Source organism: Dromaius novaehollandiae, chromosome 5 (genome assembly GCF_036370855.1).
Source record: "Dromaius novaehollandiae isolate bDroNov1 chromosome 5, bDroNov1.hap1, whole genome shotgun sequence".
Lineage (NCBI taxonomy): Eukaryota > Metazoa > Chordata > Aves > Casuariiformes > Dromaiidae > Dromaius > Dromaius novaehollandiae.
The window spans coordinates 8,366,781-8,377,214 of record NC_088102.1 but is presented as its reverse complement, the minus strand read 5'-3'; the positions used below and the strand labels follow the sequence as shown (position 1 = coordinate 8,377,214).

The 10,434-nt window shown below is 41.4% G+C and overlaps 1 long non-coding RNA gene across 1 annotated transcript; it reads right to left on the bottom strand.

Moving 5' to 3' along the window:
• Positions 1 to 272: 272 nt before the first annotated feature.
• LOC112991295 (uncharacterized) lies at positions 273 to 4,472 on the bottom strand. Its single transcript, XR_003261260.2, has 3 exons — positions 4,424 to 4,472; positions 1,719 to 1,857; positions 273 to 407 (listed from the first exon to the last, which is right to left on the bottom strand). It is a non-coding gene; the product is annotated as an uncharacterized LOC112991295 (long non-coding RNA).
• Between the last annotated feature and the right edge of the window lie 5,962 nt (positions 4,473 to 10,434).

The window sequence follows — 10,434 nt, the reverse complement described above, 5'->3', positions numbered from 1 at the left end:
GCATTTTTGCTGATAAAGACACAAAAGTCACTCTTAATAGGCTTTCAGATTTTGTTAGCAAAAATACATCTCAATAGAGCACAGTGCCTGTGGGATAAGAACAGGACAGAAGAGGCACTAACACATTATGACGGACTGCTCAAAAACTCTGCTTTCATCCAACTGGTCAGAACACAGCCAGGCCATACGCAGAAGGCTGCTGCTGGCACAGAGATACCTTGTGGGCACTTTCCTAGAAACCCATGTGCAGCTAGCCTACCTTTGGTCTCCACAGCAGTCCCTGGAGCAGTTCTGCAGCCATGGTCAGAGATGGGTCCCCTGGAGCCAGGAGAAAGTCTTCCGCAGACTTCAAGTCTTCAGGCTCTGTTCATACTGGAAGCTGCTCCACAGACCTCTTTGTGAAGCTCCTGGCATGAACAGAGATCCCAAGCTCAATGCATACCGATAACTTTCCACCCTACAAAATTACAAATGTTATTTTGGAATAAGACACCAGCCAGGCATCCCCAGAGAGCTGATAACTCTGGGGCTGTGCTGCTAAAGAAAAGAGCCCCAGACACCTAGACCAAGTGGAACCAGCTGTTTCATATCTATGCTGTTTAGAGCTAACCCCTTCTGTCCCAGATTTGTCTAGAAGGGAGTTGGGGAGGTCTAAAGCAGACTTAGAGAGTGACTTAACAGCTAAGCAATATGGATGATAGGGATTCAGCACTTAAGCTTGCTCCCTGGCCTTCTTTCATTTAACAGCATAGATATACCCTGAAAGCCTGGCAAAGGGTGAGACATTGCTACAGTGCCAGCACTGCTCTGAAATCACAGAGCAACCCAGTGCTGCTGGAAAGCAAGGCTTATGCCGAGGGTGGAGGCATAGCGTGGAGCTGCTGTAAGACTCTGCTTGCAGGAGTGAATTCCTGGCTGTGGACCCTCTGCCTGCAGCCCTGGAGAGATACCTCATGCTGGATCCAAAACCTTGGCCACCTTCTCACACACCTAACCATTCCCATGCAGCAAGGCTTGGTCATATGTCCAGTTGTGCTTTGCAGTCATGTTATACCCTCTCCACATGCCAAGCCTTTTGGTGACTCCTCTTTGGAAGTGGCTTAAAGTACAGGACAAAATTAATGAGCCGAAGGGTACTGTGTCAGTTTTAATGGCATTTTGCATACATGGCTGTTTTTTTTTTTCCTTCACCTTCTGGAAACTTTTTCATTTGTTATTTTGGACCTCAATAAAGTGATGCCATTTTCCATTTTAATCAGTGTTTCAGCTTGCTCACCCACTTGCATTTTTGACTGAGTTTAAGGTAACTTTTAGAAAGGAAGGAAAAGACATAGATGAATTATGGCACTTGAAGTCAGAGAGAAAACTCTGAAAGGGAAATGTAATTAAGAAATAAATTGAAAAACAGAAGCACCTGTGATACAGTAGCGAGGAATGATTATTTTAGGGGGAAAACTATTGCAGGAAGCTTAATTCCATTTCTTTCCATTGCTCTAGGGATTTGGACCGTTCACTCATTTATTTGGATAAAACGCAAACCTTTTCTACTGTCTTTGTTAGCTGTAATGAATATTATTTTGCATTTAATTAAAATAATGACATATTCCCAGCTATGAAAAAAATTCTGTTGCTTTTCAAAAAGCAGTAAGTCATTCGATCTGTAGGACCTAGCTATTAACTGCTTGGCAACTATACACATGGAATGGAAGTAGTTTTACCTGTTGGGAAATACACTACAGCTGCTGTAAAACCAAAGGTTTAAAAGAGGCTGAAATGTCTGGAAGAAATTCACATGTCCAAAGGATTCAGTGACTTGTGTCTGAGCAAGATGTGAAGGGCAAGGACACAGAAGAGAGCCTGCAAAAATGGTAAATGACATGGACATTTTGAGCATTTGATCAATAACAGATGCAAATACAATTTTACATGGAAATATTAGTACACTGAAACAGGAATCACTGGTAGAACTTTATGGAGGTTTGATTCACTTGCTGGTTACCCAGGTTAAATCAGTATGAGTTGTAATTAAAATACTAAGGTCTGAAAGCTGTACTGCAGGCGCTAAAGAAGGGAACAGAAGGCAGGGAAATAAGAAATGGAAATGCTCTTCTGGAGCTGAACGGTTGCCTCTACCAAAAGTTATCTCACCTATACAGGAGATGACCGTAAGCAGTCCTGGAATAACCCTTTCCAGACAAAATGCTGTGAATATCCAAAAACTGGAATCTGGAAAACATCTTCTTTCCTTTCCCAAATTATTCAGGAAAATGGATCAAAGAGTGGACCTGCACTGAGGGACTGCTCCAGTGCTTCCCACAGGCTAAGTCTGAACAGCATAAAAGCTTGAGCAGGGGGGTTGGAGTACATGATCGCTAGAGGTCCCCTCCAACCTCAACCATTCTGTGATAAAAGAGTGTCTCTTTTCAACTGAGGTTTCTACTTTCCAGTAGCCTTTAAGGTTGATTTATTCCTACAGGACAGGGTGAACAAAGCAGGAGACAGATCTAAAGTTGACCCAGAGTCCAAAATTATAAGTCAGGAAAGTTCTGTTCACTGGCAACACTACACTGTTGACATCCTCTAGATACCTCCTGACTTTTCTTCATCTATCCAATGCAAAATCTACTCATCCCAATACCTGTACTTCTCACTCCTTCTGAAGACTGGCTAGGCATCTAGAAATTAAGCAGGGCAGTAACTCCCTCCAGAAAGACCTACTCTGCTCAGAGTCACACCTAACAGACACTTACAGGATAAGGCCTTTCTTCTCTGCCAATATTTTTAAAATAAAGCAACTCCATTTCTGAGGGCTTTTTCTGGTCTTTCTAAGCCCAAGCAGGCTGGAGCTTGCTCCTTGCACCCAGTGTGTTTTCTGCTCTAAACCTGGTGACAGAGAGGTAGTAGAGCAGGAGCGGGAATCCCGACAGTGGTCCCTGTCTTCTGCTGCACAGGAGGAAAAGAGGAATTGGAGAGCTGCTGTAGCCCGCTCTGCACTAAAATGGAGGGAGCTGTAGTTCTCCATCTCTTGATGATCTTGCATCGCTATAGCATGGTACCATTCAGCAGCTAGCTTGATATAATGGGAATGGACTCTATCTTGGGATACTATATGAGTGTTACAGCTTCTCTCCAGGCCTTCACACTTGGGGGTCCCTCTCACAAGGACTGGAGGCATACCATAACCACAGCGCACTAGTCTCCATCACAATTTTCTCCAAAGTTGCAGGAACTGTCTGTATTCTTTTCTTTTGCATACCAGGCACATAAGGAACCTTTGGTAAAAATGAATGTTATGGAGTCACAAATAGTGCCTGAATGTGTCAATATTCACACTTTCCAAATAAACTAGCTCTTTTTTTTATAAAAGCCTCTTAAGATAGAGGGATGTGTCAGGCCTAATATTTATACCTAAAAAGATTTCAGCATGCCTCAGTTGAAATGCTGAGGAAAAACAACCACTTCTGAACAGGTCAGAAAAACAAGTACAATAAACAAACTCAACACACAACTTCTTAACAGCACCTCTAGCACACTGTTCACTTCTGTGCTACTACATATCAATACTGTGCTACTACTTAGCAATACAATTTTAATCACTGAAAAAGATTGAAGCTGCATAATCCCACCCGAGTATCACAAAGAAAGCCAGAAAAATGAATAAGATGACATTAATCTAGTTAGTAGGTTTATTAAATTTAAAGTACTTGTTAAAAGTACAGATGAAAATGATAAAATTGCTGCAATCAATTATCACAAGAACTCTGAGACTTTGAGACAGCAACAATCTGTATTAAAAAAAAGTGTTGAATTTATAATATTTATATCATCCTCATCCTCCCTGAAAACCTCACAGCATCTAGTAAGTACTATACCAGATGTTAGGAACCTAGAACTAGTTTACACAGCAATGTTTCAAATAGTGGTGTCTTTGCTCCCCAGAGCTGGGCAGATTATTACGGATTTGGAATTTTTTATCTCCCAGTAGCTCTGGGAACTGGAGTCAGTTGCAAGTTTTGTGAAAAATTGTTTTTATACTAGAAGATGACCTTCTAAGTGATTGGAACCATTTTGTGGGGGTAGGGACCTTCTGGGGAAAAAACAGACGAAAATGTTATTAAACTCAAACATTTCAATATTGCAACCAAACAGAATCACAGAACAATTGAGGTTGGAAGGGACTTCTGGAGACCATCTGGTCCAACCTGCCTGCTCAAAGCAGGGTCAACTAGAGCATGCTGCTCAGGACTGTGGCAATTTGGGTTTTGAATATCTCCAAGGATGCAGATGCCACTAACTCTCTGGGCAGGCTGGGTTCCCAAACATCTGGGAGTGTATAGGGTAGCTGCATAGAATGCAAACATTTATGAATGTTTGTTTTTAATACAGCAGCATGGACCAATACTTACTTACTTACAATACTTACTACAGTTCTGTGCACGTCACCCTTCAGGAGTCTGCAAAACAGTTTATGACCACTGATCTGAAGGAAATACAGAAATGATTTCTTCAGATGACCACTTGATGTCACTTGAAACCGTGCAAATAAACTTGACAAAGACCACTTCTGGGCAATAAACAAAGGTTCTTAGAATAAGGTGTTTGAAAATGGAAAACCAAGATGCTGAAAAGGTTCTATAAAAATACTCATTTGTAGTGTGATTTTCTATTGTTCTTGTGAACCACTGTTGACAACAGCTAAATTACTTACAAATACACACTCTGTTTTTGACCAGAGAAGTATTGATATCAGCTTTCTCTTCCAGTGAGAGCTTAGAACTAATCATGAAGACTAAAATTTATTAAGTCAGGATGTGTTCGGCAATTTCTGGATGACCAATTCTCAAGATACATTAAAGAGACACAGATGTTTCTAGACTACCCTTCCAAAAATAAGACTCCATTAAGTAATCCAGGATCACTAGTCACTTTGAAAGTCTTGGCTAAGGATCAGAATTTTCTCTCCACTGTAGCTTCATTCTTCACTGGAGTAGTGAATTTTGCTTTTATCATGCATATGAAATACCGGGTCTGAAAGCTAAGGCAAGATGTCACATTTCCTAACCTATGTAGTCCAAAGTAAAGTGAATTATTGTTCCCCAACAGCATTCTTCATACATCAGCATGACCTGAATTCTGATAAATTCACATGATCATAGTCTTACAGTATCTCCTCTCCCAGTTTCCATTTAGGTACTGCCTGGGCAGTGACTTGTTTGTGACAGAAATTTTATCCTAAGACTTGTGAATGTTAGTTTTATCCCCCAGTATTCACTAGCCATTCAGTGGTCTTGCCATAAAGTAGATCTCACCATCCGTAAAATGTTATCCCAGGACTTTTCAGTCCCAGAGCTGACTGAAATATTTTAGCTAGAAGACATTTTCCTTGCAGTTTCATTGAAAGTGAAATGCTTCTTGGGGCACTGGTTTCAACCAAGTATCAGAGAGAAAAAAATAAATGACTTATTTAGGTTGTCCCATTTTCTTCTGAAAATGTCAGCACAGTGATTTGTTCTTATGCTAATCAGAAAGCAGAATGAATATGTATTGTATTAACAATATATAATAGTAATGTATTGCATAATATAATAATCTATTGTATTAATATTGAAGTATGTTTATTAAAAATATATTGGCTTTGATGTTTTTTAGCATTCCAGTGGTTCCAAACTTTACATTGTTCACAATGTCTTATCCACATTTTTACAGAACAGAAAAGCCTCTATTTCTTGTTCTGAATGAAATACTTGCCTTTCAGCACTGGCATTCATCATAGAAAGAAAATAGGCAGCCTAGTGATACAAATGTTAGACACTTGCTCTCATTTATGAAATGTTTTACTTTGAGGAAATACACTCCCACCTGGGTAACAAGCTTTTCCTTGGCAAGGCAGTCTACATGAATACCAATAAGCCAGTAGCACTCCTCCTTCAGTGTAGGTCAGCTGAAGACTGGAGAAGGACAGTCCTTACAGTCAAGGACTCATGTATCTGGACTGTCTATACAGCCACCAAGATTCTCATTTATGATTGTTTATGACTTACCAGCTATCACTCTTCTTACCCTGACTCTCGATTCTTGGCCAGCGCTGGGGTCAAGCAACCTTCTGGAGCTGGAAGAAACCTGTCTAACCTTTTTGTGAGGACTTTTACAAGAAACATGGGGGAAATCTGGAACTTTTCCAAAGCAAAAACCTTCAAGCATGATGAAGTGATGCATTTAATCCAAACAACTGTCTTATCTTTCCTCAGTAGCTGAGCTCCTGCATGCTTTCGTGCATGCTGAGCCAAAAAGCAAAGGTTGGATGACTGTATACAAATCAGGAAGTTTTCTGTAGACCTCTTCAGTAATCTACTGTACAGAGCCACATTTGGGGACAGGGTCCACAAGTGTTAGTTGATGCAGTACTGAGTATTATCTTGCTTACATGTGGGACAAGGGAAGGTGAGGCAGAAAGAGGTCAGAGCCATATTTATCTCCATCTCCTGCTGCAGCTCTGGCCTGAGAGAAGTAGAGCGTGGTTGGTTTGCATTGTACAGGTCTCTCGTGGCTCTGACTGATGCTGGGACCATCTTGTGTAAGACTCTGTACATGCACTGTGAGAGGCCAGATTATCCCAAAGAGCACAGAATTTAGCTAGACCAGAAGGCCCATAGGTGGAAAGGTCTTTTTATGCTCTTGCCAAGAAAGAAAGCAGAGGCAAACAGCAGTCAAAGAACTGTGCTCATGGCATTTCCCACTGTCAGTGTTGAGGACATCTTGGTCAGGCTTGCGGGTTTTTTGAATCCCATGCTAAGCCATCCAAACTCTGCCTGTTGTATAGTGAACCTGGTTGCAAATCTGGGGAAGCCGTGAATCCCTCAAGAGGGCAGTGCATAAAAATGACTTTACAAAGCAGAAATAAACACCATTTTAACCTCCACTGCATTTTAACCTCCACTGTTTTCCATAGGAACCAAAAGCTGGAATATGTTTAAAGATGATGATTCAAAGCTGTCTGAGATAGCCTAGGAAGAAAAGTTTCCCCCATGTTCTTCTTTCTGGAAAGCAGTGCCTTGAATACTGATCTTGGGATATTTGGGGGCATTTCTGGATATTGGTCTTTACAATTCCCAGAGCCACCTCTGTTCTGGTCCCACATGTCTATTAACCCATTTCTAATGTTTTGGCCCTTAAAAAAATAAAGAAGAAGAAGAAAATTGTTATGATAATTAACTTTCTTCCTTAGGGAGGTAACTTTAGTGACAAACTACTTTCCAGCATTGTCTTCTATAGCTGCTAGTGCTTGGAGTTCTCTAGTGCTTTATAATCTTCATTTCCACAAACACTGAGCAGATATTGGTGATTTATTCCTGTAATTGCTGTGCTTTTCAAGTTGCACCAAATAGAGTGTATAGTTCAGCACTAAACACTGGAAATTAAATCCCACTGGTCAGGAAGAGAAAAAAAAGAAAAAAAATACCAAAGTGTATCTGTAACATATTTCAGCCTTTGCGTGGCTGTCTATCAAACAAGATGGTCTACAAGACAAGGTGAGAGAGGGAAGCACATGCAATCCATCTTCTTTGAGTGTGTGGAGTGCATGCAGGTTATTTATCTAGTGCTTTAAATTGTGTCCCTTGGCCTATCACTTTGGAATGAAAGCTGGTGAGAATTTCTAGGGGCAGGAAGTTTTGGCATTTCATTGCAAATTTGAATGAAAAGGCAGAATATTTTAGAAAATTATGAAAATGATGGGTAAAGCCACTATTTCTTTGTTGCTGTCACAGAGATGGGGCCTAATACGCTCAAGGAGGTGTGATAATGGTCAAAAATGACATTAAGCAAGAGTTCAAGCAAAACAATAGAGACAGAGCTAACAAATGTATCCTACCAAAACAAAACACTCTGCAGGAACAAAAATGATGGAACCACCTGTTCTCATGGAAAAACATATTTGCAGAAAGCTTGATTAAGTAAAAGTTGATGAGAATGGTGGAATTATTTTCTGTTTGCTTAATTTGGGACTCTTGACCTCATTGTTTTGGTGCCAACTCACTGTAATCCTAAGCAACAAAAGGCAAACCACCTTTCAAAAGAAAGGCAAGAATCACCCAGGCAGTGAATTACTAGAGTCAAGGGCTTCAGAATCAGAGCACGTCAGTGTTTTCCTTTCTCTTGTCAGGTTAACAACCTGAAAGGAAGTGGGTTTTTATTTGACTGCCAAGTTCTTCATGGCTGTACATGAAAATGAGAGCACCAAAGGAGAAACTCTGATTTCCTGGGTCCCAGCTGAGCAAAGTGAGGCTGCACAAGCTCAGCCTTAGGCTCAGCACGGGCACAGCTCACACCTGAAGGTGGGGGCATTCCCCCACCTACTGTCGCACCTGGGCACAGGGCATCTTCTAACACAAACTGAGTGCAACTATTTTACTTCAGTCAGATTGTGTCTTGAATCACCAGTTACCCTTAATTACTCTTCTCATTAGCAACCATTACACTACATTTTCCTTTTCATTGTCTTTTCTTTTAGCTGTGTTTCCACTTGTGTTTACTCAGGAAACTCTTAGGGCTAAATCTGATATCAGAAAGGTGTAAATCAGGCAGAATTGTAAATGAGGTGTCTACGCTGGTGTTACAGCAGCATAAATGAGATTGAAAGAGACCTGCAATTTCATTATATGAAGAGAAAACTCTTTGCTTTTTCAGCAAGTTAACTTAGCTTTCCTCTTGAGAGATGACCCCACTTAAATATGAATCTTGGAGGAAGTGGAAAGCGCCTGAACAGCACACGGCTAGCCCTGAATGCAAAGCAGCAACAAGCAGTTCTCCTAGCAAACTGAAAACTTCAGGAGTTGTATTAGCAGCAGTTAATGGTCTGCTGAACATCTTTTAGCTGTGATGAAGCCAGCTTTGAGAAGACTGTTGCTTTGGTTATCAAAATCACAGATTAAAATGAAAAATTGTGGCATAGGTTCACAGCTGTGTTTCAGGTCTGTGCTCACTTAAAGAATACAGCCCGGAGGGCAGTTGTGGAAAGCGATTTATTTAGTAGATGTATTCTGATTTTCCACCCAGAGGCATCAGGAGGGCACTCAGGTAGTTCATTAGGGTTTAGGATATGTGGAAACTCTGTCCCAAACATTTTCCATATAACTTTTCACATCAGATTCTTGCCAAAGCTTCATATCAACATGTATAGTCAATTACTGGAGACAGGAGATGAGGAAATGCCACCAGAATTCTCCCTGGCACTAATCAAACACAACTGAGTTTCACTCTGTGAGATTCCTCCTCACCAAGCAAAACTCCGTTACAATTTCAGAATTCGACGTGCCCAAGAGATGCATTAATCACTCTGCCATGGCACAGTGCAGACCTCCAGCGTGCTGCAAGCTAATGGCTTGCAGCTGTAACATGAGCTTCACTGGGAGCTAATCTAAGAAGTGAACATATCTTGGCTGTCTCTCCAGTGACACGAGAGTGCAGAAAGGAAAACTAAAATAAATGGCTAACTGAAGTGCTCCATCAAGGTTGGGAGCCAGAGCATAATGATACCAGCTCCTCTCTTTCTGCCTCCCATCTTTATAGCTCTGGTGGTGACCTGTGCAATATTCTCACAGACTAACATCTGCAGTAAGCATGCCAGAAGCCTTATATCAGACCTGTGATAGAGCGGGTGACATACACAGTGCTGCAATGTTCTATATGTCTTAAAATGCAGTAGGGGAGGTCATGACCCTGGACCAGCCTGAAAGGGCCCTTTACCCCCTCCATGCTTCACTCCATGCTTCTGTGTGCTCTAAGCATCCTTCAGTCCTCTCTGAGACACCACTCCCCACAAAGGGTGGTGGGCTGGGATGCTCCCTGCCAAAACTCTCCACATAGTCAAGATTCTGGGCCAGAAGGCTCCGCACTGCATGAGAAATACAGGCTGGAAATAACATCTGGAACCCACCCTGGGAGGTATCTTTCAGGAGGAGCAGTTTGGAAATGATGGTTTCCTTTTTTCCCTTGTCAGATTTCTTTGCTGATTATGTGTTTGACACGAAGATAGATCTCAGTAATTAATATCTTGTGTCGAGCCCATCTCACATTGCTGAAAGAAATAATTTGAGAGTGTCACTGTGATTCATGTGAACTATCGAACTCTGTATCATTTTTGGAAGGAAAACACAGGATGTCTGTATTTACAGGGCAGAAATCACTGAAAAACATGTATTTATTTTCCTGAGAGCTTTCCTGGGGCACACAAGAGCACAGATTCAATTTACAGAGGGTGTTTCAAAGCCAGGATGCCAGTCTAATGAAGTAGAGCACCATGCACATAACAGACACGCTATTCTTTAAGGGGACTGAGAGACATAGTCTTCCTGGCTGCTCAGGATGATTCTCTTTGCACACCTTTTGCTTCTCATCTTCCCAAGTGCCAAGTCTTTTTGTAACTCTAAATACTGC